The sequence below is a fragment of the Pongo abelii genome, chromosome X (genome assembly GCF_028885655.2).
Source record: "Pongo abelii isolate AG06213 chromosome X, NHGRI_mPonAbe1-v2.0_pri, whole genome shotgun sequence".
In the NCBI taxonomy this organism is placed as follows: domain Eukaryota; kingdom Metazoa; phylum Chordata; class Mammalia; order Primates; family Hominidae; genus Pongo; species Pongo abelii.
This window is the reverse complement of record NC_072008.2, coordinates 22,553,859-22,579,318: the sequence shown is the minus strand read 5'-3', so window position 1 is coordinate 22,579,318 and position 25,460 is coordinate 22,553,859. Positions and strand designations below refer to the sequence as shown.

Genomic DNA, 25,460 nt, shown 5'->3' with positions numbered 1-25,460 from the left:
GACGTTTAATCTATAGGTCAATTTGAGGAGTATTGCCATTTTAACAATGTTAACTCTTCCAGTCCATGAAATTATTTTAAGAAGTGGTGCTTAACTCTCTATTTAGGCCTCCAGAATCTTGGCTACCATCACAAGCTGGCGTCCATGTTTTCCATAGCTACCTCCATATCTTGTTCATTACTGTGAATCTGGAAGGACTTTATACTGTAGTGACTCCTTAATGAGTGAAGTAACAAAATTAAAATTAACTCTAATATAGTAGTGGTGAAAATGAAAAATAAAACAACTGCTAAGGGGGGAAATTTGGCATCACCTATTAAAATTACATATGCATGTATCCTTTCATCCAGCAATCCCCTTCTAGGAATTCATTTTTCCCATTTCATGTATTCCATAAATAATTATATGCCTACTGTGTACCCACAAAAAATTTAAAAATTAAAAAAAATCAATGTGAAAAAATAAATTTGTAGCCCAAACAAGAAAACAAGAAAAAAGAAAGAAAAACATCTTAAACCTGAAAATGAGAAAGCAGAGGATGTCAGTCAGGAAGCAGAGCCATGAATAAAGACATTGCTAGGTATTCACCAATGTTGGCACCTCTCTGCATTTGAGCCAAAGTTATCTTCAAAATAGGAGACAAATAAAGCTGTAAAGTTATCCAATAGACAAATGAAAATGCAATAAGTATTTGATCCAATATTCCAGTTTTATTCCGGATCATCAGTTGTAGCTTTCTACATTGGAGTCTTATATACTACTTCAGTGAATTAATATTATCAGTTGAATGAAAAAAGTGAGATAGAATTGATAGTCTGATGACAGACACTAGAAATTTATTTTTTTGTATTCAAGTGTTCCCACTCTATCAAGAGTTTCTGTTGAAAGATTACTTGTAGCCAAAGATATTTACACAGCTTCACTAAGAAAAAAAACAAAATTAAACAAAAAAACCCCACCATGTATGTTCAATAATAAGACGGATTTCTAAATAAATTATGGTACACCTGTAAGATGAAAGATTATGCGGCCATTAAAATTACTCATGTGAAGAATGAGAAAATGTGTTTTATAATTTTATGAAAAATGCAGACAATAAAATTAGATCTATGGGATGATCTCAATTAGGGAAAATATGCCTAAAAAAGTGTGGAAGGAAATATAACAACATGTTAACAATGTTGCCTTTGGGTAGTAAGATTATGGATACTTTTCTTTTTGTACTAATATGTTTACTATTTTGTGGATAATTTTTTTGTAATCAGAAAATAGTAAACTATTTTTTAAGCCAAAGGCATCCGCACCTTTCCTTCTCTTGTGTACTATGGGAATATGCATTTTGATCTGACCATTGATTGTGGCTCTTTTGACGAAGTGCAGAGTTATTGGGACATATGGTTAGTTCACAGAGGCTTATTATCTTTAGGCTGCCCAATTGGTTTAGCAGCTCTTCAACAATCATTTATTCTTCTAGCAAATGGCACCACTGGACAGAACAGTGAGATCCCATTGACTATCCTAATTTGAAAGCAATGGACGAAAAATACAAAGGTTGTTTTATTAATGAAAAGTGATGATTGATATACTGCAGAAGATAAAATGTTAAGATCCAAAATCTTACAGTGTTATTCACTGAGAATTCCCTAATGTCACTATTATTCCCAGAGAAAGTTTGGTCCGAGCTGGAGCGCCGTGAACCCTGAGTTGGATAGTAGCTTCTTTCTAGAAGCCTTGCACCTCACCTTACCAGGTGTGCACAGAAATAGTGTGTTTAATGCTCTTTGATGTCATGAGCTCCTTATGAAAAATCTAGAACAATATATTGCAGTGATAATTATGATATGAATTCTGAAAAATTTTTCAGAATATTTTAAGCAAGCCTTTCTACTTGAAACCTATGAAAGTTGAGAGATATTTTTGAAGACAGTGTGTCTTCATTATTTTCTTTGCTTTTCTCAAGATGACAGAATTTTCTACTCATCCTTACATTTTTTTTTTTTTTTTTTTTTTTTTTTTTTTGTGACAGAGTCTCGCTCAGTCGCCCAGACTAGAGTGCAATGGCACCATCTCGGCTCACTGCAAGCTCCGCCTCCCGGGTTCACGCCATTCTCCTGCCTCAGCCTCCCGAGTAGCTGGGACTACAGGCGCCCGCCACCACGCCCGGCTAACTTTTTTTTGTATTTTAGTAAAGACGGGGTTTCACCGTGTTAGCCAGGATGGTCTCGATCTCCTGACTTCGTGATCTGCCCGTCTAGGCCTTCCCAAAGTGCTGGGATTACAGGCATGAGCCACCACGCCCGGCCTCATCCTTACATTTTTAAAAGGTTTCAAATTTCAAGCTGTTTTACATTTTCGACAATCTTACAAAAACATTTGGGGGTGTGGCTTTCATTGACTGAATGTGCAAATTGTGGTTTTGCTTTAGATAGGGTGTTCAGACTCAACAGTGGGCACCAGGATGCTACTTAGGGTTGGAAATGTGTTTGTATTTTGCTTTACTTTTGGCTCAGGCAGGTATGAATGGGGGGAGTCAGGTGGCATGGCCATGAATAGGACAGTTTCATTATTTGTTGAGATTCTTAAACAAATCTATTTGGAACATAATCTTGAACCAACCAAATCTCCTGGGAAGTCCTACCAGAAATGAATTCATTTTGCATCCAAACTTCAAGGACATAAATTTATAAAATTGCAAACTGAACATTGCTTTTGGCCCATTAGGCAACCTCAGTAAGAAATGTGAAAGGGAAACAATGAACCTTCACCATGCCTAAGCTATCTAATATGCTTTTTTTCTTTGGATGATTTGAATCAGAGAAGTGGTACACTGCAGATGATTGGATCACTTTGTAATCCCAAAATTTGATTTTTCCATTGAATTTACATACATTGAATAAACTTTGAGTGAAAGATTGTCCATCTGTGATGATTGTTCATAACCGAAGTATGCTTGGGTTACAATGTCTTATTCATCATTGTATCACCTGCGGCTAGCACAGGACCTGGCATAAAGAAGTCCTTCAGTAAATACTTGTGAAATAAAAGAACTTTAGTTGCCTTGGATTTTAAAAGGTAGCCTGAAGACACCACGACGGAGATAATCAGAACTGTGTTGACATAAAGCTTGAGAGAGAATCACAAAAGAAAACAATTCTAACATTTTATAGGAAAGTCATCACCTGAAATTGGAGAAATCCCACAAATGGTACTAGCTGCAGTATTATCAAGGACATCGTTCCTGGTAAGCCCTTTAACCCCTCTTAGTTCACTCACTTGAAAAATGACGATGTTCTAGGTCTAAAATGCTGTGATTCTTTCTGAGTATCCTTTTATAAACCTTGCAGCCTTCTCTGTGGACCACAACTTACTTGAAACAACTGAAGAGGTTTCTCTTGTCAGTTTTCTCTCGTAGGCTCAAGCTACTACACTGGATTTTTTGAAGATCACCTCTGTGTTCTATTTTCATTGCCCCTTCATATGCAGAAAATATAAGACTCTCTTGAGCCATCATAATTAGGTTATAATGCAAACCCTAAATTGGCTGCACGCTTCTGTTTTTTGCCCTTCATGCTTTTTTTTTAGTCTATTTTCCACTCCATACTTGCAAAGCAGTTTCCCAGGATTGAGTCTGGAGTGATATTTAGAATAAAGCCTCAGTAAATTTGAATTCACATCATTGGCCTTACCAACATAGTTTTTAAAAAACAACTCACAGACCTTAAACAATCTCAGTAAGTAGCTTAAACAAATCAGTTCTAATATAGCTTTTAAGATGATTGCATCTTCTCAAACTCCAAGATCCAAATAGATGAGATTTTAGAAATCTCACAAAACAGACTAGTGGCCTCTCAAGCTAAACCTGGAGTACCTATCACCTTATTTGTGACTAATCTAGTGCCTGATACATACAAGTATATTGAATACATTTATTACTTTCCAGAGAGAAATTCTCAGTAGCATTCATCTGCTGTTTCTGTTTCCTTATCGGTGAGGAGTTTTTCCCCCTCTCATTTGCTTTCATAACTCTTTTCCTCACACACTCATATAAATTTAGATACTGCATGAAACAACTAACTCTGACTACAACCATAAAAAATATAGAAGCAGAGAATACATCCTATAGAGATAGGAACTTTGTATGAATAAGAAATTATGTATGATTGCGAAGCTAATGGTTAAATTTGTTCAGAGATATGATGACACTGGAAGACCTTAACAGCAGGAACAAGATGAGTGGAATCAAATACCAATTAACCAGAATGACTCTGGAATGAGATCTACCAAATAATTTACTTTACTGGTTAATTAGCAACTAGAATTTGTAGATGTTTTTTGAGTCCATGTATTATTTATTTGATCCTCACAACTACCTAGGAAGGCAAGCCAAGCATTACTATTATCCCAGTTTCACAAATGACAAAGCTGGGGCCTTAGAGGCTCAGTGTTTGCCTAAGATTGTACGACTAGAAACTGATAAAAACTCAGATCTTTTGACTGAAAAGTCCATCATCTTTCCAATACATTACATTGAATCTGATTAGCCAAAAATTAAACTAAACCATTTTTTAAAAAAATCCTGCTAAAAATTCTTCGAAGTATATTCATATACTTGCTTCAGAAAAATAGATATGCTAACCATATGTAAGTCCTTTTATCATATAGATATAAAAAAGCCAGAATCCTACTATGACAAAAAAGACCCCAGTTGGTTATTATTACATATAAGTTTCATTTTAGTAAAGATATTAATTGAAAGGAACCTTGGGGTGGAGAAAGAGTGGTGAGTTTCAGTGCAGGTACAGCTCGAGTATGCCACTGACACAGCCCATATCCCAATCAGATAAATTTATTGCAGCCAGCACTGCGAATATGTCCTTTTCTTCTTGGTAACTGTGCCTCCATACGTAATGGAGTGAACTCTATTTCTTTTTATGTCAAATTCCTACTTACTTTTAATTTTCAACCCAAATGCTGCTTGCATCTAAATTCCCATAATTTTTATCTGTAACATCTTTTTGAACTTAACACATTGACTTTGAAGTTATTTGGTGTACGTATCATAACTCCTTGATCAACAGAGGACAGAGTTATTTCTTCTTTTTAATATCCTTGGGGGCTTTACACATAATAGTATTCCTTAGATTCTTGGAATCTATATTTAGATAGATGTGGGATTTAACTAGGATGTGGTTTTACAGTGACACATAAAGCAATGAATAAATGGAATCCATAGAAGTGTATCTGAGGCTGAAAATTAAGAAAAAGAATTAAATGTGTATTCACTTGAAAATAATCCTCAGAAGTTGCACTTAGGAAATAGGGAAAAGTTGGTAATAACGTTAAGTTGGTGCAAAGTAACTGCAGTTTTTGCCATTTGTTCTGTTGTAAGATTGCTGGGATTCGAATGCTATCTCTAGCATTTACTAGTGGGGTTGTATTGGGCAAGTTGCTTAACAACTCTGAACCTCAGTTTCTTCATCTGTAAATTGGACATAATATCTATCTCATTGGATTATTGAGAGGATTATATAAATAACAGATGTGAAGAAATTGACACTATACCTGACATATAGTAAGCATTCATTACACATGTGTTAGTAGTATCAAGAGTAGTAATAATAGTAGTAAATACTGCCTGGTGCCTTTTTAAAATCTCAAAAGTTGTAAATAAAATGAAAGAATAAACTAATGTTAAAGGAAATAGGGGAAATTGGAAGGGGAAGTAGATGATGATTTCTGATAATCACAAACACAAGATTTTATTGCAATCTAGACCTTAAGCTGAATTTTTATTGATATATAATATTGGTACATTTTATAGGGTGTATAAGGTATTTTGTTACATGCATAGAATGTGCAATGATAAAGTCAGGGTATTTAGGGTATCTATCACCTTGAGTATTTACTATTTATATGTGTTGGAACATTTCAAGTCCTCTCTTCTAGCTGTTTTAAAACATATAATACATTGATGTTAACTGTAGTCACCCTACTCTGCTATCAAACATTAGAACTTATTCCTTCTATCTAACTGAATGTTTGTACCCATTAGCCAACTTTTCTTCATTCTCTATGCATACACACCCTTCCCAGCCTCAGATATCTATTATTCCACTCTCCACCTCGATGAGATCAACTTCTATACTTCCCACACATGAGTGATAACATATGAGAACATATGTTCTGGCTGGCTTATTTCACTAAACATAATGACCTCCAGTTCTATCCATGTTGCTGCAAAAGACAAGATTTCATTTTTTATGGCCAAGTAGTATTCCATTGTGTATATATACCACATTTTCTTTATCCCCATTAATCTGTTGATTGTCACTCAGGTTGATTCCACAGCTTTGCTGTTGTAAATAGTGCTGCAGTAAACATGGGGGTGCAGGTATCCCTTTGACATACTGATTTCCTTTCCTTTGGATGCATACCTAGTAGTAGGATTGCTGGATCATATGGGTAGTTCTATTTTTAGTTTTTTATGAAATCTTCCTATTGTTTTCCATAATGGCTGTACTAATTTACATTCCCACCAATAGTGTATAATAAGAGTTCCTTTTTCTCTGAATCCTTGCCAGCATCTATTATTTTTTGTCTTTTTAATAATAGCACTCCAACTGGCATGAAATGATACCTCATTATGGTTTTGATTTGCATTTTCCTGATGATTAGTGATATTGAGCATTTTTTACATACCTGTTGGCCATTTGCATGTCATCTTTTAAGAAATGTCTATGTCCTTTGCCCATGTTTTAATGGGATTATTACTTTTTTGCTATTGAGTTGTTTGAGCTCCTTGTATATTCTGGATATTACTCCTTTGTCAGATGAATAGTTTGAAAATATTTTCTCCCATTCCACAAGATGTCTTTTCACTCTGTTTCCTTTGCTGTGCAGAAGCTTCTTAGTTTAATATCCCATTTGTCCATTTTTGTTTTTGTTGCCTGTGCTTTTGAGATTTAGCCATAAAATCTTTGCCTAGACCAATGTCCTATAGTGTTTCCCTTACATTTTCTTCCAGTAGTTTTATAGTTTCAGGTCTTATATTGAGCTTTTTAATCAATTTTGAGGGATCTTCTTGTGTGTGTATGGTGAGAGATAGGGGTCTAGTTTCATTTTTCTGCATGTAGACATCCAGTTTTCCCAGCACCATTTATTAAAGAGGGTATCCATTCCCCATGTATGTTCTTGGTGCCTTTGTCAAAAATCAGTTGACTGCAAATATGTGCATTTATTTCAGGTTCTCTATTCTGTTCCATTGGTCCATGTGTGCCTATTTTATACTAGTACCATGCTGTTTTGGTTACGGTAGCCTTGTAATACATTTTGAAGCCAAGTAGTGTGATGCCTCCAGCATCGTTCCTTTTGCTCAAGAGTGCTTTGGTATTCAGGCATTTTTTGGGTTCCACATAAATTTTAGTATTGTTTTTTATTTTCTGTGAAAAATGATGTTGGTATTTTGATAGTGATTGCATTGACTCTGTAGATTGCTTTGGGTAGTATAGTCATTTTAACAATATTAATTATTCTAATATGTGAGCATGGGATGTCTTTCCATTTGTTTGTGTCCTCTTCAATATCTTTCATCAGTGCTTTGTCATTTTCCTTGTAGAGGTCTTTCACCCCCTTGGTTAAATTTATTCCTAGGCATTTTTTTTGTAGCTGTTGCAAATGAGATTGTCTTCTTGTTTTTTTTCAGCTATTTCATTACTGGTGTATAGAAATGCTACTGATTTTTTCATATTGATTTTGTATTCTGCAACTTTACTGAATTTGCTTATGAGATCTAAGAGTGTTTTGGTGGAGTCATTATGTTCTTCTAAATATAAGATCATGTTATTTGCAAAGAAGAACAATTGGACTTCCTCTTTTCCAATTTGGATGTAGTTTTATTTCTTTCTCTTGCCTAATTGCTCTGGCTACATCTCCCAGTACTATGTTGAATATGAATGGTGAGAGTGGGCATCCTTGTCTTATTCCAGTTCTTAGAGGAAAGGCTTTAGCTTTCCCTCATTCAGTGTGATGTTAGCTGTGAGATTGTCATATATGACCTTTATTATGTTGAGATATTTTCCTTCTTTGCATAGTTTGTTGAGTTTTTTTTTTTATCATGAGGCAGTGTTGATTTTATCAAATGCTTTTTCTGCATCTATGAGATGATATGGTTTTTGGCTTCATTCTCTTGATGTGATGTATTGTGTTTCTTGGTTTATGTATACTGAACTACCCTTGTATGGGATGCAGTCTCACTTGATCCTGTTATATTATCTTTTAGTTAATTTTATTATTTTAATTTTTTTAGAGACAGGATCTTGCTCTTTTGCCCGGGTTAGAGTGCAGTGGCATGATCATAGTTCACTGTAACCTTGAAATCCTGGGCTTAAGCAATCCTCCCACCTCAACCTCCTGAGTAGCTAGGACTATAGGTGTGTACCAAAAATTTTTAGATTTTTATTTTGTACAGACAGAGTCTCACTACGTTGCCTAGGCTGGTCTTGAACTCTTGGCCTCAAGCGATCCTCTCACCCCAGCTTGGATTACAGGCATGAGCCACCATTGCCAGCTTGTATTATCTTTTTGATGTGCTATTGATTTCAATTTGCTAGTAGTTTGTTGAGTATTTTTGCCTCTGTTTTCATCGGGAATATTGGCCTGTGGTTTTCTTTTTCTGTCATGTTCTTGTTTGGTTTTGGTATTGGGTTAATGCTGGCCATGAACAATGAGTTAGGGAGAATTCTCTTCAGTTTTTTGGAATAGTTGGAGAAGAATTGATGTTGGTTCTTCTCTGTAAGCTTGGTAGAATTCAGCAGTGAAGCCATCTGGTCCTGGGCATTATTTTGTTAGGAGACTTTTTATTACTGATTCAATCTTGTTACTGATTATTATTGATTATTGATCTGTTCAGGTTTTCTAGTCCTTCCTGATTCAGTCTTTATAGGTTGTATGTGTCCAGGAATTTATCCTTTTCCCCTAGGTTTTCCAGTTTGTTAGTGTATAGTCATTCCTAATATTCTCTGATGATCTTTTGTATTTCTGTGGTATCATTTATATTTCCTTTTTTTTTTTTTTGTTTCTGACTTTGTTAAACTGAACTTTAAGAATCCTAGTCTCCTCTCCTTTGTCCCACTTTTTATTTACCAAATAAATCAATCATTCCCCCACATCCTACTTCACAACTCTCAGGGAGTGCCCTATTGTAGAGTATCAAATCCACGTCATGTTTCCAGTAAAAAAAAAAAAAAAAAATCATTTAAAATCAGTTGTTGAAACCTTTTCTAAGTCTGCAGCATTCACTTGTCTATGGCACAGATGGCCGCAACTCACATCAGCCTCAACAGATTTATTTACTGTCCCCCTCCCCCAAGTGCCAGACAGATAAACCTTGAAGGACATGTCCCCCTCCCCCAAGTGCCAGACAGATAAACCTTGAAGGACTGACCTTTTAAATGGATAACATTTTAAAAGGATTCTGAGTTATCCACTTACTCTACATCAAATAAATATGCTGCCTTCATCCTAACTCATGATGGATAGAAGGAAATGAGTAAAAGAAAAAAAATCTTTGCCCACAGCCAAGAAAGAAGAGAAAATGTCCAAGATCTTTTATCTAAAGGGAGTGAATCTGACTTTTTGGTTCACTTTGGAGACTGCTAAAAAATACTAAAGGAAGAAATTAACAACTAATTGTCCCTCAGCAGAAAGGTAAAAAAGCACGAAACAATCTAGGGCAAACCTTTATAAAGAAGTATAGGAGAAATTGGGCATTTTGGATAAATAGCTTGAGATTATACTCCTACTATGAGCTTTCAGACTTTTCACATGAATAATTCCCATCTTGGTAGGGCATCAAATCTATCACTAGAATATATAATCTTGACAAGTAGCAATGTTTGATTGTATTGAAAACTCTTTGCTTAGAAGCATCAACCAACTGGCTTTTCAAAGGCATGGCCAATGGTACACAAGTTCAAACTTGAACTCAGAATGTCCTGAGTGCATGCACTAAGCCCAGCCTTGCTCTTTGCTTATTAGACTTTTTTCATCTGGAGGAGCCAACTACTACATTGTTGCTTCTTCTTCATTGTGTTCCTGTCCCCACCCTGGAGCCCCAGGAGTTATTTGATCTATTGATCATAGTTTGTTGATTATGTGCTTTCATATCTGTCTATTTCCAAAGTAACATTGATAACAAAATACGTAATGGAGCTTGTATGTTGTAGGTACTTTGATCAGTGAAATGGATTAAGGTCTACTTTTGCTTAATTTATGAGGACATTCTGGGATCCTCTGAAATATCCACAAAACAGTCTGGTAGCTTCTTTTGAGCGCCACACTCTCCAGCATTTCCAATAGTTACCATGGTCACAGGTGGAAAGAGGTTAAAACATCTTATATCATTCCGTTGTGATACTTTCTAGCATATAAACTCTTTCTCCACAGAGACATCATCAGCATTTATTTGGTCTAAGAACACAGAACGGAAATTCCTATGCCAGTTTAAGAAAATCATTTGAAAAGTTAAACTGCTCTACAGCAATGAGAATAAGAAATTATAGTTCCTCCACAGTAACATATGTGAATCTCAAAACATAATGTGAAAGAAGCCAAACCCCAAACAATATATGCAATATGATTCCACTTAAAGTTTAGATACAGGTGATGCAAATATATAGTGTTAGAAGTCTGCAGAGTGGTCACCCTTGAGGGGGAGGTGAATAAATGGAATGGGGCATGGAGGGGGATTCTGGGAAGCTTGTTAAATTGTTTCTTGATCTGGGTTATAATTAAGAGGGATTTACTTGGTGGCAATTCAACCCTGTGCTTATTATTACTTTTCTGCGTGTATGTTACACTTCAACAAAAATTCACTAACATAATATAACTAAAGGAAATTTTAAAATTTTCCACCAATACTAAAAATATTTTGAATGTTCTATACAAAAAGTGATACATTAATAAATCATAGATAAAAATAAAAATGTTTTAACAAGTTAAATGGGAAGCTATCATACCCAAAAAGTAAGACAATTAGGATAATAGGAAAAAGACTGGGAAAGAATACAGTGAGGACTACAGTTTGGAAATGCCATCTATTTTATAAGCGAGGAAAATAAATTCCATGCAGAAATTTAAGAGAAAGAATAATTTCAAACTGTATAGAATTTGATCAAACATCAAATCACTTCACTTTACAGACTGAGAGACACAGAAAAGCTTTTTGTTCAAGCTCACGCAGCTGGTCAGTGGGAACTATAACCCAAGCCTCCTCAGGCCTCTCTCCCTCTTTGTAGAAGACGAGGACAACAGTTAAACTCCATATCACAATACGACTTTTCAACACAATGACATGGAAGGTTAACATGTCATTGTGATCTGATAACATGGAAGGTTAGAGTGCAGGTGGATAGCTGCTGCTGTGTGCCTTTTCAGATTCCAGGGCTCCAGACTTTGGGGATGTTCCAGGAGTGACTTTCCCAAGATTGTAATGAGTTATGAGAAGGCATGGGAAAGCAATGTCAGCTCCTGCTGAAACTTCAATGGAAGAGACTGAGTCAGTTGAAGAATAGCAACACCTGAACATCTGGAAACACCAGATCCCAAGAATGAGTTAGCCTCATTTTAAATATAAAGAAATTTCCAGAGTTGACTAGAGTTGTCTACGAGGAATAATTTTAAAGATTAAATGTCAGGGGGCAGACTTCGCACACGTCTGTGAATACTGTATACTTCTGAATAGGCCAAAGCTTCCTCTCAGAAGTCTCCCACGGGAGAAAAAAAATGAAATAAATATAAAAAGCCATTCCATTTCCTTTGTTCCCCAAGCAATAACTGACACTGGGGAATTCAAACAGATGAGGTTAAGTAAAGAGAGGAGTTAGCAGTAGGAGACTAAGTCATATGGGCAGAAGAATTAACTTAGAAGGCAGAATCAACAGAGATGAGGTGACAAATGGGAACAAAGTAAAATAAGAAGTCCAACTCGATGGAAAGGATGCCTCCAGCCAATCAGTAGAAAGGCACTGCTTTCATAACTGTGTTTTGGTTTTCACCAAGTATCAGGGAATCACTCGACCAAAGGTGGGAACTTAGAACAACCATGAGATGGTGGTGGCAGAGAAGAAAACCATAGCAACAATGGTGATACAACTCAGAAAAGCAAAGGCCTCCATTCCCATCTGTTTTTTTGAGATTCTTTTTCAAGAAAGGGATTTAAGACCCATGCGTTGTTCATTTCACAGATTCTATTTTGCATTACAACACAGGCAGTAATCCCAGGCCCTGTGTAGAATAATGTCTTCCTTGTGTTCCCCTTGAGAACCTACATTTGCTGCTAATGTGTGGCTGCATGTGATAACAGCCTGCTAGTTTCCTGCTGATGGACTAATGGCTGCAACTAAGCACTCCTTTCAAACTGTGCTCAAACTTGATGTGGAGATCTCTTCCTTTGAAAGCTTGTCACAATTCAAGGACTATGGAGATTAAGAGCCCATTTAAGAATTCAGCCACAAAAGCTGAAAATTATGCACTTTTAAGGACGTCAGACATCTGGCAATGAATGTACAAAATGGTTGTAGGTTGGTGTTTGGGTAGAATCTCTCGAGGCTGGGAGACCAGGACCTGAGGATGTGTGGGTCTCTCTCACAGCCCAGAGTCCTTGAGGGAGTGGGCCAAGTGCTTGGGTAGATCAGAGCTTGGAAGTGTCAATAGTCTTTTATATAAATCATGGGAATTCCTAGAAGTTCTGCCTGCTAGTAGGTACATGATTCATTACATAGAATTATACATCCTTGATAAGCTGAAAGGTAGGTGCCCTCCAAAAATGTCCTAGTCAGATAACTGCCCAATTTTTTGATCCTTCTCCAGGTCATCTGACATGGTTACCCTATCCTAATGCAGCCCCTGGAGTCCTGGGGTACAGAGTGAGGTGTTTTTGCTTTGTCATCAGCAGCTTCCCAAAGAGTGGAAGAGTGCTCAGACTGCAGTTGTCATGCCCCTGTAAAGTTCTAGAACCGAAATAATTCCTGTAATTATCTGGCAAAACTCTACAACAGTGACATATACATGTGTGTGTATGCACAAATACATGTGGTATAAATCCATCAATTAGATTATTGTGATCTGTACATAACACGAGGCTGCTTCTTCCAAAACTCACCTCTCTTGGACAGACATTCTCTCTAAACAACATTAAAAGCGATAAACACGCCACCTGGAAACCATGCTTCATCCTTCCCTTATCAGTGTAGCCTTAAACCAAAACATTGTCTTATCTGGCCTGTTTCCCAACCTTCTGTCCACCCACTGTGTGGTTCCATCACTCTGGGAATGTTCCTTTTGCATGCATTTGGCTTTCACTGGGAGTCTCACTTCAAGGATGCCAGCTTCTCATCTCCCCAAACCCTTCCCCAATAATAAGAATATCGAGGTTAGATAGACAAGTGAAGGGATAAAAGTGAGAGCCTGCTATAAAGATATTTAACTGATGAAGCCCATATCAATGTGGCTAAATGTAGCCATATACCAAAATTCAATTTGTATATGTCTACATAGCTAGGATACCTGGCAAGGATCTGAAATATCAGTCTGTCACTTACGTGTCAGTAAAACTACACAGGAGAAACTGTACCAACTAAGTTCATATAGTCCTGAATTAAATTTTTTCCAATCCAAAAAGAACAATACACAGTGTTCAAGACACTAAACATGAGTGCTTTGTTTTCCTACTTTTTATCATTTATCATGAATAAAACTCACATTAAAAACTCTCTTCACACAAGACTCATCCAGAGAAGTGCCCACGTATGCCCTTCCTTCCAATCCAGTTCTCTCTTCATCACCAGATGTTCTTGATGCTCCCTTCACAGGCATCTCCAACCCCGGCGTTCGTAGTCTCAGCTGCGCAATTTCATGAAGGCCTTTTGAAAACTTAGCAGCCAAGGATCTAGTTGTATGATTTGGGCAAGCAACTTAAACGCTGATGTCCTCAGTTTCCCAATCAGTTAAGGACAGACCTAGGGTAAATTGTTATCAAAGTTTCTTCAAGTTTTGAAAAAAAAAAAATTCAAAGATGTTAGAAGAAAGGAGGGAGAAAGAGGGAGAGAGAAATAATTAGCTTATCTGTCTTGGGAGCTACAAGCTTCTTCCCCCCTTCATATTTTTCAAAATTCCCTAAGCTTCTCTCTGTCATCAAAAGACCAAAGCCTTCCTATTTCTCTAGCAAAACATATAATCAAGAATTTATTATTTTTATTTTTTTAATTTTATTTTTCCATAAGTTATTGGGGTTCAGGAGGTATTTGGTTACATGAGTAAGTTCTTTAGTGGTGATTTGTGAGAGTTTGGGGCACCCATCACCTGAGCTGTATACGCTGCACCATATTTGTTGTCTTTTACCCCTCCCACTCTTCCCCCTACGTCCCCAAAGTCCATTGTATCATTCTTATGCCTTTGCAGCGTCCTCATAGCTTAGCTCCCACATACCAGGGAGAACATAGGATGTTTGATTTTCCATTCCTGAGTTCCTTCACTTAGAATAATAGTCTCCAGTCTCATCCAGTCACTGCAAATGCTGTTAATGCATTCCTTTTTATGGCTGCATAGTATTCCACCATATATATATACACCACAGTTTTTTAATCCACTTGTTGATTGATGGGCATTTGGGCTGGTTCCATGATTCTGCAATTGTGAATTGTGCTGCTATAAACATGTGTGTGCAAGTATCTTTTTCAAATAATGACTTCTTTTCTGCTAGGTAGATACCAAGTAGAGGGACTGCTGAATCAAATGGTAGTTCTACTTTTAGTTCTTTAAGGAATCTCCACACTGTTTTCCATAGTGGTTGTACTAGTTTACATTCCCCCCAGCAACGTAGAAGTGTTCCCTGATTGTCGCATCCATGCCAACGTCTACTGTTTTGGGATTTTTTTTTTTTATGGCCATTCTTGAAGGAGTAAGGTGGTATCATATTGTAGTTTTGATTTGCATTTCCCTGATCATTAGTGATGTTGAGCATTTTTTCATATGTTTGTTGACCATTTATATATCTTCTTTTCAGAATTGTCTATTCATGTCCGTAGCCCACTTTGTGATGGGACTATTTGATTTTTTCTTACTGATTTGTTTGTGTTCATTGTAGATTCAGGATATTAGTCCTTTGTCAGGTGTATAGATTGTGAAGATTTTCTCCCACTCTGTGGGTTGTCTGTTTACTCTGCTGACTGTTCCTTTTGCCATGCAAAAGCTCTTTCGTTTAGTTAGGTCCCGGATATTTATCTTTGTTTTTATTGCATTTGCTCTGGGTTCTTGGTCCTTGCCTAAGCCAATGTCTAGAAGGGTTTTTCCAATGTTATCTTTTAGAATTTTTATAGTTTCAGGTCTTAGGTTTAAGTCCTTAATCCATCTTGAGTTAAATTTGTATAAAGTGAGAGATGAGGATCCAGTTTCATTCTCCTGGATCATGCATATTATCCAAGATTTTTTTCTGTCAGAGTATTAGTTTCCTAGGATTGCTATAACAAATTACCACAAACTGGGTACCTTAAAACAGCAGAAATATATTCTCTCACCATTCTGGAGGCTAGAAGTGCAAAATCACGTTAGCAGGGTTGGCAACTTCTGGAACTCTGAGGGAGAATCTATTCCATGCATTTTTCCTATCTTCTGATGGTTGCCATGATGTGTCACCCCAATCTGTGCTCCAGCTTCATGTGGCATTCTCTCCTGTGTCTTTATCTTCTCTTTTTATTTTCCTTTTTTTTTTTTTTTTTTTTTCAGACAGAGTCTCGTTCTGTTGCTCAGACTGGAGTGCAGTGGCGCCATCTCAGGTCACTGCAACTTCCACCTCCCGGGTTCTAGTGATTCTTGTGCCTCAGCCTCTGGGTAGCTGAGATTACAGGCAGACACCACCATGCCTGGCTAATTTTTTTTGTATTTTTAGTAGAGATGAGTTTTCGCCATATTGGCCAGGCTGGTCTTGAACTCCTGTACCTCAAGCTATTCACCCAGCTTGGCCTCCCAAAGTGCTGGAATTACAGGCGTGAGCCACCACACCGGCCCTATCTTCTCTTATAAGGAACACCAGTCATGTTGGATTAAGGGCCTGCCCTACTCCAGTATGACCTCATCTTAGCTACTTACAACCCCAATGACAGTATTTCCAAATAAGGTCACATTCTCAGACTCTAGGAAGTACATGAATTTTGAGGGGACACTGTTCAACCCAGAGCATTCAGTTTCTATTTAACATAAAAAATAATTCCCATACTATAAAGGATGAAAAAATGACTTATGAAATAGGTGAATGGTTGTTGAATATACAAATGTGATCTTTTATTTTCCAATTACGTACAGGGATAAGAATTTTTGGGGAATATGTCTCATTCACAAATATGTGTTACAGGCAAAGAGAAATTTATACATTCTTAAAGTAGGATTCAGAGAATTAACCTAGTTGCATTCTCTTGTTTCTATTTCAAGCATATTGTTCTCCAGATTTTTTTTTTTCTAATTCTGATTTCCCTGTAGGATTGTTCAGATTTAAATAAAGCCTGTAAAGCAGAAGTAGTAAACAAGCCTGGGTACTAAAGTTAAATATTACACTGGTAGATAAAATAAGTCTGAGGTAAATTCATGTATTTAATTCTTATCTATTTTGCCGATACAGTTATGCTGATATTTCATTCACTTGGATCCACCAACTTAAAATTTGTAACCATAATGGAGAACCTTTTTTCTGTATTTGAAAAATGTTTACTGAGCAAATCAATGGTATAAATGTGATTTCAAGGATAACTATTTAAGAGAATATTTATTTATGTGTACCGTTAATCAACATGTCCCCTTCCATACCCCATGTGCCCTTTGACTAATTATCTCCAACTCATCCTTCAGTTCACAATTCAAGTATTATGTTCTCATACCTGGTTTATGACAACAGATAAAATCCTTACTAGATGCTCTTACAGTACCAGGTACGACTTGTTTGTAGTATTTGCCACTGTGTCCATTTTATACTGATTTGTGTGATTATAATTAACATAATTTTTCTCTACTAAACTCTATAGGACATGTACTGTGGGCCATGTATATTGTACTTATCTTTGCTTTTCTAATGACAAGTTCAGTACTTGCTTGATTTTACCTTTTTACTTTGCTTTCAGTTATTGATGAATAACTGAATAAATTAGAAGTACATATTACATATAAAAAGTTGACATGTGAATTATGAATCAATCTCATCAATTTGTTAAAGAATCTTCTACCAAGTACTCTTTTCTTGAATAAACTTTTCCCCTTATTACAGCTACCATATCTTTGTAACACCGTTAAGGGAGCATTGATTTTACTATATTAAATAGTTTTCTATTTCGAATAGACTTGGCTGAATTATTTTGATTAGCTCAATTAAAAAATACAAGATTCTAATAAGAGACTTTAGTATGTACTAAAGGCATTGTGAGCTGTTATTAAACACAATTGACATGAAATATAAGTTTTGTCAAACAATTCTCTGTAAGGATTTTACATTTTTACTTTGCTATATGTGAACAAAATGACCCATATCATACTGAAAAATCTCTTTGAAATAATAGACTGTAATTGGAAAAATGAAATTTTATCAGTATAACACGTATTTAAACTAATGTTTTAAAATTTAAAATTTGTGAAAAGCCTACATTTGACAAAGCTATAGTAATTATTCACAAGTAGGGACATTAAAATTCATCCGTAATCATCGTCATTTGAGCCAGAGAAAGACTGTTGCAAATATCTAAGTTCAAAATTTAGGACAGGCAGGTATGATTTGACAGCTTGAGTTTACATATTTAGATAAACACAACATAGTATTATTTAAAGAAAATTTCCTGGCCAGAGGAAGGACTGCATTTCAAGAGTCCAGTATGATGCAAAGATTAACACATTTTTCCAGTCTTGAGATGCTGCTGCTCCCTGAGTGGAACTTTCTCTGTCATGGTAATATTTCCTACAGTTTCTTTTTGAGGGGAAAAAAATGCTAAATGCTATCACTTTTCAGACTGTCCCACACTTAAACCTATATCAAGGCGTTCAGGAACATAACATGGGTAAAGATTAGAGAAATTGTGAGAAAAAAATTTGAAGAGTAAGATGATGGTAACTTATAATTTGATAGCTCCTCTAAGCTTGGCTGAGCACCCTCTGGGGTTATCTTGTACATCCCGATCTTGTGGACTAAGTACCTTCTTGTGTATCAATTCTCACATGAAAGGAGCTCTTCTCATAGAGACTTCTTCCGTGTTTTCATGATCTGAACCCAGTTGCAGTGTTTTCATCACTTGCTGTCTAACACTTAGGTTAAAACTTTCTGTCATGCTTATTCCAAGCAAAAATCTTTTGACGATGCAATCCTCTAGTGCATGGAAGGAGAGGGCAACAAGGCAACCACCAGGTCTCAGAAACTTCTGAGCTGTCTTCAGTCCTGTGTAGAGTTCATTGAGCTCATTGTTCACAAATATGCGAAGAGCCTGGAAAGTCTTGGTGGCAATATGAGTAGATTGTTGTAGCAAGTCTTTTCGTGCATAAATAGCAGAGGGAGGAAATGCTCCTGTGATGATGCTGGCAAGCTGCTTGGTTCTGGTGATGGGGTAGATGCTGTGTGCTGAAGCGATTTTCTTGGCATGCTTCTCCTCCCCATATGTTCTTAGGATAGATGCAAGTACCTGTTGATCTAAAGCATTCACAACATTAGCAGCAGTGGGCATGTCAAGGTACCTGCCACCATCCATCCTCATGTCTAAGGGGCCATCTTTCTGAAGGCAAGAACCTCTTTTGGGAGTATCAAGTTGTATGGAGGAACACCCAAGATCCATAAGAACTCCATCAAAAGTCTCTGGCTGCACTCCAGCTTTCATTAATAAGGCTTTAGCCTGGCTGAACTAGCCCAGCATAGCTCGGATTTGTTTAGGATACAACTCTGAAAGATGTTCAGCTAATGCATAAGCTGTTGTGTCTCTGTCCAAGGCATACAGAACAATATCTGACTCCTTCTGTAGAATAGCTTTTGTGTGCCCTCCTGAACCAAATATCATATCTAGAAAAACCTGTCCTTTTTGCGGTGACAAACAATGAACAACTTCATCCACCATTACTGGAATATGTAATTTAGCCATAGTTTCAAAATCTCTATCTTGAGATCTGTTTAACTCCTGGGCTTGAGTTTGATCTATTTGCTCCTGGGCTTCATATTCTTTATATTTTTCTGCTGTAGTAGGTATTCTTTTTGGCCAGATACCTAAATTAGGTATGCCAGATTCCAACCAACATGAAAGATGTTCTTTATACATTCTACAAAAATATGGATATTGAAGCATTCTGTAGGTCAACAAATCTGAGGCACGAAGACTTCTCAGTTGGCCTCTAACTTGGGCCAGCGACTACCACTACGGTGCCGGAGAACCTGCATTTGCCCACTTTAAAGTTTGTTTTGTCTGATATAAGAATAGCTACCCCTGCTTGCTTTTGGTGTCCATTTGCATGAAATCCCTTTTTCTACCCCTTTACTTTAAGTTTATGTGAGTCCTTATGTGTTGGGTGAGTCTCCTGAGGCAGCAGATGGTTGGTGAGTTCTTATCCGTTCTGCAGTTCTGTATCTTTTAAATGGAGCATTTAGGCCATTTACATTCAATGATGGTATTGAAATGTGAAGTACCATTGCTTTCATTGTGCTCTTTGTTGCCTGTGTACTTTGGTTTTTTGTTTGTTTTTTGTTTTTGCTTTTATGTTTTTGTTTTATAGGTCCTGTGTGATTTACGCTTTAAAGAGGTTCTGTCTTGATATGTTTCCAGGATTTATTTCAAGATTTAGAACTCCTTTTAGCAGTTCTTGTAGTGGTGGTTTGGTAATGGTGAATTCTCTCAGCATTTGTTTGTCTGAAAACGACTGTATCTTTCCTTCATATATGTTACTTAGTTTCGCTGGATACAAAATTTTTGGCTGATACTTGTTTTGTTTGAGGAAGCTCAAAATAGGTCCCCATTCCCTTCTAGCTTGTAGGGTTTCTGCTGAGAAATCTGCTATTAATCTGATAGGATTTCCTTTATAGGTTACCTGGTTCTTCTGTCTCACAGCTCTTAAGATTCTTTCCTTCATCTTAAATTTGGATAACCTGATGACAATGTGCCTAGGCGAAGATCTTTTTGTGATGAAGTTCCCAGATCTTCTTTGTGCTTCTTGTATTTGGGTGTCTAGGTCTCTTGCAAGGCCAGGGAAGTTTTCCTTGATTATTCCCCCAAGTATGTTTTTCAGGCTTTCAGAATTCTCTTCTTTCTCAGGTACATCGATTATTCTTAGGTTTGGTCATTTAACATAATCCCAGGCTTCTTGGAGGCTTTGTTCATATTTTCTTACGCTTTTTTCTTTGTTGGATTGGGTCAATTAGAAGATCTTGTCTTCGAGCTCTGAATTTATTTGTTCTCTTGTTCAGTTCTATTGCTGAGACTTTCCAGAGCATTTCGCATTTCTAAAAGTGTGTCAAAAGTTTGCTGAATTTTTTATTGTTTTTTCTTTAAGCTGTCTATTTCCGTGAATATTTCTCCCTTCACTTTTGTATCATTGTTTGGATTTCCTTGCTTTGGGCTTCACCTTTCTCTGGTCCCTCCCTGATTAGCTTAATAACTAACCTCCTGAATTCTTTCTGGAATTCAGGAACCATGTTTTCTGGTTTCTTCTCATTTGGGTAGGCTCTGTCAGAGGGAAGGTCTAGGGCCGAAGGCTGTTGTTCAGATTCTTTTGTCCCACGGGGTGTTCCCTTGATGTAGTACTCTCCCTCTTTTCCTATAGATGTGGCTTCCTGTGAACCGAACTGCAGTGATTGTTGTCTCTCTTCTGGGTCTAGCCATCCAGCAAGTCTGCCTGGCTCTAGACTGGTACTGGGGGTTGTCCACACAGAGCCACGGATACCAGCACATGCTCCAGTGGAGGTGGCGGAGGGTGCAATGGACTCTGCAAGGTTCCTTAGCTTTAGTGGTTTAATGCTCTATTTTTGTGCTGGTTGGCCTCCTGCCAGGAGGTGGAGCTTTCCAGAAAGCATCAGCTGTAGTAGTGTGGAGACGGACCGGCAGTGGGTGGGGCCCTAGAACTCCCAAGATTATATGCCCTTTGCTTTCTACTACCAGGGTAGATAGGGAAAGAGCATCAGGTGGCGGTGGGGCTAGGTGTGTCTGAGCTCAGACTCACCTTGGGTGGGTCTTGCTGCGGCTGCTGTGGGAGATAGTGGTGAGATTCCCAAGTCACTGGAGTTGTGTACCTAGGAGGACTATGGCTGCCTCTGCTGAGTCATGCAGGTTGTCAGCGAAGTGAGGGAAAGCTAGCAGTCACAGGCCTCACGCAGCTCCCAGGCAAACTGAAGGACCAGTCTCGCTCCCACTGTGCCCCCCACCAACAGCCCCAAGTCTGTTTCCAGGCAGAGGGCAAGATTGGCTTGAAAACTTGCCCTGGGCTATCTGCCTCCCAGCTGTGAGAGAAAAGGGCTTTAGTTCTTCCTCTGCCTGTGAAGTCTGCATACCCAATTTGTGCCCTCCCCTGAGTTCTGGCTAGGAGGCTTCTCTCCTCGCTCAAATTGTTACAAAGTTCAGCTAGAGAATTCCTTCTCCCTGTGGAGTTTTACCCCCTGTTCCTCTGGCCACCCTCCCAATGGATCCCTGTGGTGCCAGGCAGGAATGGGCTGCTTGGGGACCCAGTGAGCTCCCAGGGCCTTTCTGCTGCTTCCTCTACCCTTGTATTTCACTCCTCTCTCTAACTTGACTCAGCTCCAGGTAAAGTCGGAAACTTCTCCTGCAAACCGACCTTCAGCTACTCCAGTGATTCGGGAGAGGCAGTCTCCCTTTCCCGCCTTCACAATTGGCGCACTCACAGTATTTGAGTTGTCTCTCGGGCCCTACAGGAGCAATCCGTTTCCTTCAGAGGGTCTATGGGTTCTCTTGGGATTGCTGGTTTCTTCCTGCAGTGGATCTGGAGCTGAAATCCACAATGCAAGCCTCTGCGTGCTGCTCTCTCTGGAGCTGCAATCTAGTCCTGCCTCCCGTCTGCCATGATCCCCTGAATCCCCAAGAAAGAATTTAGTATCAATTATTGGCCTACAGTATAAACTCCTTGAGATCAGGGACAACCTTTTTGTTCTCAATATCTAGAACCTAATGTTAATCCTTTCAATTATTCTTAAACTATTGAATGGGATATGATGCCTCTCCTAAGGATCTTTGCAATTAAAACCTTATCTCTAAATAGAATGAAAGATTTAATCTCCTAATAAAGACATTACAAGGGAAGTGGGGCATAGAAGGTATTTTTTGCAGAACATCCTTCCAGTATTCCTGGAAAAAAAACCACATTGGTTGACTTTTTTGCCTGAACATGAAGCAGGTTAGAGTGCTGGAAGCAGATCTGGTGAGAGGAACACATCAATCCTCCTCCCCTGAGAGGTGAGCATTATTCCTACTTGCATAGCAGGAGCCTGGCAGTAAAGAGACGGGTACATTCAAATGGTGTGAACTTAACAAAGGACTATTAAAAGGAACCCAACAATGGATAATCCAGTACTCTGGGAATAGCATATAAAGCAGCTGTTACGACTCTTACGCCTGAGAAGGCAAGGGCACAGGCAATCTAACAGGAGGTGTATCCTTCAGTAGAAGCAGCCAACCGGCAATGACTGGGCAGGGAGGGAGATGAGGGAATAAAAACTCTGATCTCATTCTCCTCTACTCCTACCTACCTAGCTCTTCCTGGGCCTTCATTGGCCAAAATCAACTAGGAGCTAAAGAGCAAGGGAACCCATAGGAGCAGACAATAAGATTCAACCTGCTAGGACAGAGCAGGATGGGAAAAAAGCAGAAGGTGGACCTGGAGTGGCAGATGGAAAGGATCCAGGCTTCTACTGAAACAGCTTGCTGACAAGCATGACAACTTCCATGCGAGCTTTGGCAGGACAAGCCCAGTTCTGACTCCTGATTCACAAAATCTTGTATTCACCTCTGGTCTCCACAGGTCTGCCCTCATGAGAGTAAGAGCAAGAGTCATCATACCTAGGAGAAAATTGTCAGGATTTATTGTTCCTTTCAAAGCCACAAAAAAGCATCTCTACTTTGTCCAAGCTTTGCCTGAGGTAGGAGATGTTGTATTTTAAAGCCTTGATTTAAGTAAGAAAGTCTCTCCACTCCCAAAACTGAATGATGTGCGTGGCTGATTCCATGGTCCTGCCCACAGCCCAGTCACATCTCAACCCACCTGAAAGTTTCCAAGCTCTTTAAAATGACCACATCTGCTGGGTTCCAGGTCTATAGGCTCCTTTCTGTGAAGACAAAAGAACTTGGCTGTCTTGTAAGATTGGATTCGTCTTTTGAAGCAGCGGCATTCTGGTAGAGAACAATAACTTCCCGTAGCTTCTTGCAAGTGCAGCTTGCTGGAAAGAAATAGTGTTTCCTCCTGCCCCCCTACCTAGAGGGCTTTATGAGAAGACAAACTGGAAAGATCTGTTGGAGCCACAAAAGCAGATTCTCTTTCTCCTTCTTTTCTTCTTTATATCTTATTTTACTTTAGCCATAAAACATGCGTCAGATTGTAGAAATTAAAGCCCATCTCAGCTTTAATGAGGCCAATTTCTGTGCTGATGTAATAGTTGACAGCAATGCAGGCTTGTTTATTCTTCACTGAAATGGATGTCCCACCAAAATTCACAGGAATATACCAAGAATATAATGAAATAAAAGTTTTTAGCAATCCCTTTGAAAAATATACCAGAATAATCAAAGATTCTATATTAGTAAAAGGCCTTAATAGTACCCTTTTGTATATAAATGTAGTCCTCCTTGCTTGGGAACCAACTGTCAAAAGACTGTAAGTTTCAAAAGAATGGGTTTAAGATAAGCCAATATGATGTCAAATTTTGCGGAGTCCAGATGGTTCTGTTGAACTTGTCTTTGGCTGCTTGGTTTGTGGGGATTTTTCTTCTGAGAGCTAAATAAACGTGGGTGGTAGAAACATAGCTAGCAACCCAAGAAATACACATGAATCACTGTAGTAAACGTTTCAGAGTATGTGCCCATTCTGAGCTCCACTTCATCAATCCTCCTCCCTCTGAGAAGTGAGACCCTGAAGCCACGTCGTTGCCATGTCTCCATCACTGGTTGACCACAGCTAATTGGACCAAAAGTAGACACTCAGGGAAACCAATTCAGAATCTGTATTGGCAGAAAAAAAAAAAAAAGTCTTTCACCATTCGGTATTGGGACACAGAAAGGTCAGTAAAACTACCTATAGGCAGTCATCTTATAAACTGATAGAAGCTTGACTAAAGGCCGCCATTTAGAGGCAGCTATGACATTCCATGCATAAACATGGCAGAAGAATCAGCCTTGAGGAATAAAAAAAAAAATGAAGCCACTAATAGAGATGAGAAGATATAAAAGACCATATACTCCAAAGAGAGATATGAATACAGATAGGAGAGGTCTGCCCTGAATTATGTTGACTTTCCAGGTCCTGTTTCCAGTCCCTACTGAGGCCTGATTGTAGGTATTGCCCTTAAGATCTTGGAGATGTCCTTGTATCTATTCAAGAAATATCTCCTTTTGCTTAACCCACTTTGGATTTTACCATCAAAATTATTTGTGGACATAATTAACTCTGGAAAGAGCAAATCAGGCATCTCAGGCCTTTAGCTTCCAGAAGCAATATCATGTAGGCACAGGGATTCCCAAAAAAGTGTTGAGCCTGGTTCTCTAACATCAGGATGGACTATGTCAAAGGGAATCTTTCTATAGGATTGAAGGAGACAGGATGATTGGCAGTCCATCCACAGAAGATGGAGTTACATGAGGCAGCTATTAATTCCTTGGCACTGATAGGTGGGTAGGGTATGCTAGGGGCAGGGATTCTTCAAGGGACTTGCTTCCTTACTCTGTTCTTTTTCAACACTTTACACTCAGCAGAACCCCAAGACGTGTGTTTACATTTTGCTGTCACCCGTAGCATTGCCTGTTTTATGCATCAGCCTGATCTTCATTTTAACCATACCAAGCTTATGATGTTGTACTGACCCTACCAAATCACACTTGTTTAATTCAGCAAAGATAAAAACATTAAAGTTAAATGTAAAGCAGTGCCTTATAAAATATGTAACATTTCCTAAAAAATGACACAACGTACTTTTATTTTTCAAAGCTCTTGCTTGTTGTTGATGGAACATCTCCAGGTAGTGATAAAGTTTGGGTTACCTGCCCTGTTTCAAAAGGCTTTTTACGTATTCTATGTTAGTGCTCCCTATAGAAATCCCATGAGTCTGGAAGCACAGGTATTAATAAACTTATTTAAATAGAAAAAGTGAGGCTCAGTAAGTCAAATGCAGCCACCCAATGTTTTTCAGCTAATATGTGAATGAGTAGGGACACAAATTTGGAAGTTGTAACTCTGAAACCTAT

General features: G+C 38.2%; 1 pseudogene; it reads right to left on the bottom strand.

Moving 5' to 3' along the window:
- Positions 1 to 18,143: 18,143 nt before the first annotated feature.
- Positions 18,144 to 19,355, bottom strand: LOC100456353 (12S rRNA N4-methylcytidine (m4C) methyltransferase-like; annotated as a pseudogene).
- Positions 19,356 to 25,460: the final 6,105 nt, after the last annotated feature.